Below are 6,000 nucleotides of genomic sequence, written 5' to 3'. Positions count from 1 at the left end.
GGACTGGGGCTGGCCAGTTATGGGAAGAGGGTTGGGGCTTTGAGCCATGGGGGGTCCAGGAAGTTTCTGGACTCCCTCCTAAGTCACCAGGTTCCCTTTCTTTCTCAGATGTCCTTGGCCCCAGTTCCACTCCCAACATCCTATCTGGGGGGCTCTGGTTTTCTGCTCCACCATTCCGACCAGCCAAGGGCAAGATGAAGACATCTTTATGAGATTAAGACCAACCTTGGGTGTCCTCCCAGGCTCAGTAAGGACCAAATTTCCTCAGAATTAGGGACAGTAATATGTATGTGTTTGGAAAGTGGGGAGTTGTCTCAGTGTCATCTTTTTTCTTCCCTCACATTCTTTCATTTCCTGAGCACAAGTCTGTAGTATGGACAGGACAAGTCTAGGAATCAGGGGTTGTCAGGAGGGACCTCACACATCACTGAGCATAACCCTCTTATATACAGAGAGGTAAACCGAGCCTGTGAAAAGGAGTAACAGGGCTGGGATGGGAACCTGAGCCCACTGACTCGTAACCCAGCCTGCCTCCCCTTGATGGGGCACAGAGGCCCCTGCCCCTGTGGGCAGCCATTCTGAGTCTGTGCCCTGCCACACATGTGTATGCAGAAGGCAGGGAGGCAAAAGAAGGAAAACCAAGTAAGCCCACAGGCAGGGGAAGACACTTCCCATCCAGGCCCATCCACAGCCTTTCCCTCCATCAGTGAGGACCCCAGAAGCCAAGAGGTCACTTCGGCAGGGTTTGGCAAGGCCAGATGTCAACCTCTAGGTGTAGAGACAGGCTCCAAACACCACTGAGCTCATTTATAACCCATTAGACATCTTTCATCCATGATTTTCAACATTGCATCTCAACAGGAGACACCCTCCCCCCCATTTATTGGAGCCCAATTCATCCTTCAAAGGCTTCTCAGTGGGCCCACCCCTCCCATCGTTGCCATCAGAATGAACCCACCCTTATTCTACGCTCCCACAGTCCCTTGCTCATCCACATAATCTTAGGCCATGAGTCCTACTCATCTAGTATCCCTATGTGCCCAGACCAGCACCTGCAGAGACCTAGTGCTCAGAAAATGTTAACTAGGGACTTTCCTGGTGGCGCAGTGGTTAAGAATCTGCCTGCCAACTCAGGGGACACGGGTCCGGGAAGATCCCACGTGTCATGGAGCAACTAGGCCCGTGCGCCACAACTACTGAGCCTGCACTCTAGAGCCCACGAGCCACAACTACCGAAGCCCACGCGCCTAGAGCCCGTGCTCTGCAACAAGAGAAGCCTGCGCACCGCAACGAAGAGTAACCTCCTCTTGCTGCAACTAGAGAAAGCCCAAGTGCAGCAATGAAGACCCAACACCTACAAAAATAAACAAATAAATAAATTTATTAAAAAAATTTTTTGACTACCCTCAAGGAATGTACACTGTTACAATTATAAGTTAACGTACAATAGTATGTTAAAATTTTATATTAGTATTACTGGGATGGGGCTGGAAAAAAAAAAGAAAGAAAATGTTAACTAAATGCCTGCCTGACTGAATCTATTATTATAAACTCAAGGAGAAAAGACTGAATTCAACTCAATGCAAGCATTGGCTGAGAGCCTGCCATGTGCTGTGCACAGCGCCAAGTGCTTAGTGTACAGACCCCTGTCCTCAAGGGGCTCACAGTCTACCAAAAAGTCACAGAAGTAAATTATTATGATAATTATGATATACAGGTATCACAGAATTTATTATATAAGTAATGCAGTATGGTGCCTGGTGTGGTAACAATGTCATGTGCCAACTGAAATAAGCAGCCCAGGACTTCCCTGGTGGCGCAGTGGTTAAGAATCCGCCTGCCATTGCAGGGGACACGGGTTCGAGCCCTGGTCTGGGAAGATCCCACATGCCGCGGAGCAACTAAGCCCGTGAGCCACAACTACTGAGCCTGCGCTCTGGAGTCCACGAGCCAGAACTACTGAAGCCCGCACGCCTAGAGCCTGTGCTCTGCAACAAGAGAAGCCACCGCAATGAGAAGCCTGCGCACTGCAATGAAGAGTAGCCCCCGCTCGCCACAACTAAAGAAAGCCCATATACAGCAACGAAGACCCAATGCAGCCAAAAATAATAAAAAGTAAATTTAAAAAAAAATTCCGGGAGTAAAGGAAACCTCCTTGCAGTGGGGGAAATGCACCCAGGTAATGCACTGCATGCAGAGTTATCACTATTACTTAAATTATCATTGGGAAAAAAAAAGAAAAACAAAAATTATCATTGGGGGTGGCATGGGATGAAGTGTAGGGTACTGCATTGCTTGGGTGGGGAGATGGGAGATGGAATGGCTGTGGCCCTTCTTCACTATGGTGGGGAGTCATTTGGCTTCTGATGGCCTCCGGGAACATGTGCAGGGGAAAGGAGAACTGGGAGTTACCAGTGCCTGATGAGGAATGTGAGTGAGCAATTAGGACTCCTTGATGGGACCTTGAAGGAGTCCCTCACCTCCTACAGAGAGGGTTCATACGGCTGACTCAATACTCAGCCCTCTAGGGAATTCCTGACGGTCCAGTGGTTGGGACTCCGAGCTTTCTCTGCCGATCAGGGAACTAAGACCCCACAAGCCACACAGCCCAGCCAAACAAAACAAAACAAAACAAAACAACCTCAGCCCTCTAGGTCTCTTATGCTAAGGCGAAGGCATTGATGGGGAAGGGGTGGGACCCTGAGATGGGGACATTTGGACAGACATGGATAAGGCTAATTCTGAACTCCTAAAATCTTTTGAAGTGTCTTATCTGTAGAGACAATCTCCTCTTGTCGTGATCCTGTCTCCTGGGACATCAGCCTCAGAACCCTTCCTGCCTCCATCCCTCCTGGCCCCAGGCCCTTCATGAGTTAGATCCCAGCACAGCCTGGGTGGAGAAGCACAAGGCCCACGCTAAGAGAATGCCCCCAGACAGAAAGAGTCACAGGCCCTGGTAAACTGCCTTGGCAAGAGCCACGGGAGCGTGTGTGGAAGAGGGTTCGAAGGGAAACAGACCCAGGAGCGTGGAATGTAAGATCAAGTTTGGCCAAACTCATGGCCATGGATGCTCATCCAGGATTTGGGACTTCATGTATTGGCTCGAGCACCTGGGAGAGGAATTCATAGTCTGCTAGCTTGCTTAACTAAAGCTTGGACTTAATGGTAACCTAGAGTTAATCAACTTGAAATGCCAGAATTTCCCTGGCATACTATAGAGGAAGGAATCCAAAATCTCAGAGAGATGGGAATGCTGGATTGGATTTATTATGTGCAATCTGCTTAGCCACCCCTAGCCATGTATTTTAAGGGAGTCTGGAAAACACTCCCTTCACCAACGCATTAAGAAATGCATTGGTAAGGGCCACCAGCATCCTTGGCTAGCTCTGACGGCTGTCCTCTGTAGGCTGGAGATGCTAATGGGGGATGCTGGATAGTGAAACTTAATTCCTTGATCTTGATGAGAATAATGGTATCCTGGTGCGGTAAAGAGCAGATGGTAGTGCTTAACAGCCAAAGGCAAGGTAACTACAATGATCCAGAATAAAGCGTGGGAAAGAATGGTCATCAGGTGGACAAAATGACAGGTGCTGGACCGCGGTCAGCCGTTTCCCCCAGGCACTCCACGGCTTGTTCAGTGGACCCATGATGGCAGGGATGGAAGCTATGCTTTGGCTTAATAACATGGTCTTCCCCTCTCTGAGGCTAATCTGGCTGTAGCCAGTGCTGAGTGACCATCCTACTTACAGCCTGATTGGGTACCGTTCTCACCTGGTGTAGACTGATTTGATTGGGAGCCCCCCCCCCACCCAGTGTGGATGGACTGTGCTTTATCCTCAAGAGAACAGACACAGGGGACTTCCCTGGCGGTCCAGTGGTTAAGACTCCACACTTCCAATGCACAGGGCACGGGATTGGTTCCTGGTCAGGGAACTAAGATCCCACATGCCGCTAGGTGCAGCCAATAAATAAATAAATAAATAAATAAATAAAGTAACGTATATAAAAAAAAGAGAGAATAGACACATATTCTAGGTATGAATTCACCACTGCCTACAGTACTTCTGTCAGTGCCACCATTTATGGATGTACAGAATACCTTATCCATCACCATGGCATGCCACATAACATGGCCTCCAACGTGGGCACACATTTTATAGCCAAGGAAATGTACAAATGAGCTCACACCCAAGGCGTCCACTGGTCTTACCATGTGCCCCATGACCCAGGAGCAGCTGGCTTGATAGAATGGAGGATTGGCCAGCTGAAGGCACAGTTAGAGCAGAGCTAAGAAACTACACCCTACAAGGAGGAAGTGCTTTCCTACAGGATGCGGTGTATTCTTTAAACCAAAACCAGAATCGTATTATATGTAACTGAGAGGTGGGGGTAGCAGTAGCCTTTTCACTATTATAGCTAAAGTCTATAACCTACTGGAAGAACTTTTGCTACCCATCCCCAGAACCTTGCCCTCAGGGAATTTGGCGATCCTTAGCATTCAAGGGAGAAACATTTGCACTGTGGAATGATCACAGTATTGATGACTTGGAAGCTGAGATGGCCCCTGGCCATTTTGGTTTCTCATGCTACTGAACCAACAGGCAGAGAAAGGGGTTACTGTAATGCCTGGGTTGACTAATCCCTATTACCAGAGAAAATAAGCTTGCTACCACGTAATAGAGGTAGGCACTAGAACTGGAACCCAGGGGATTCACAAAGTGCCTCTTAATAACTCTGCTCAGTTGTCCTGGTTAGCAGAAAACTTCAGCAACCCACAGTGTCAAGACTACCAAGGACTCAGACCCCACAGGAATAAAGCTTTGAGTCACCAGCAGGTAAAGAACCCAGTCCCTGGTGGCGCAATGGTTGAGAATCCACCCACCAATGCAGGGGACACAGGTTCGAGCCCTCGTCTGGGAAGATCCCACATGCTGCGGAGCAACTAAGCCCGTGCGCCACAACTACTGAGCCTGCGCTCTAGAGCGCGTGAGCCACAACTACTGAAGCCTGCGTGCCTAGAGCCCGTGCTCTGCAACAAGAGAAGCCACCGCAATGAGAAGCCCTCGCACCCACTCACTGCAACTAGAGAAAGCTCACATGCAGCAACAAAGACCCAATGCAGCCAAAAAATTAATTAATTAATTAATTGATCGATTAAAAAAAAAAAACTGGCCAGCCAAGGTGCTGGTAAAGGATAAGAAGAATACATCATTGGAGGAAAAAGTAGGCAGCTCTGAATATGAACTTAGGCCTCATAACCCCCATTGTCCCCTGCTAACTTATGGGAGCTAATATTTTAGGTTTCAGTGGACATATGACATCACCTCCCAATGATATAGTAGCCATTGTGACCCAGTGTGTCCTCTGTGCTGGGGACATGGGTTTTTCTTCTGGAAAAGGCTAAGAGGAGCTTCCTGCGGATGCTCCAGATTCCCCCTCCCCCTCCTCACCCCACCAACCCTGTGCTCTGGAAAACTGAGCGGCATCAGAGGACTCCCACACACCCCCACTTGGATTCAGCCACTGAGGGACCAGTCAGCCGTCTGAAGATGGGAGGATAGCGAAGTCAGGGAATTTATTCTCCTGCTTCCTTCCCTGCAGAATCAACACTACCTACAATGATTGAAGGTCACAGCTATTGTCAGGCACCCTCTCCACACAGCTCTCTCTGGCTCTGGGTTCCTCTCAATTGCTCCCTCCCCTCTTCAGACCTCAGGTGCTGACACCCCACTGTTACTAACCATGAGGTACTGTAGCAGCCCCAGCGATTTCTCCATACCCCACCCGCACCTTTATAAACAATCACTTTATTAAACTCTCTTCAGAATTACCCATCAGTGTTCCTGCTAGGACCCTGGCACATACAGCATGTATTTTAATTAGGATTAGTTTTGGCAATGAGCAACAGAAAACCTAAAATAACAATAGTGTACGCAAGATAAAAGTTTACGTCCTTCTTATATAAATTAAACTTGGTGTTAAGCAACCCAAAGCTGGTAT

Source organism: Balaenoptera musculus, chromosome 11, assembly GCF_009873245.2.
Source record: "Balaenoptera musculus isolate JJ_BM4_2016_0621 chromosome 11, mBalMus1.pri.v3, whole genome shotgun sequence".
Lineage (NCBI taxonomy): Eukaryota > Metazoa > Chordata > Mammalia > Artiodactyla > Balaenopteridae > Balaenoptera > Balaenoptera musculus.
The sequence above is the reverse complement of the archived record's forward strand: the minus strand, read 5'-3'. Positions refer to the sequence as shown.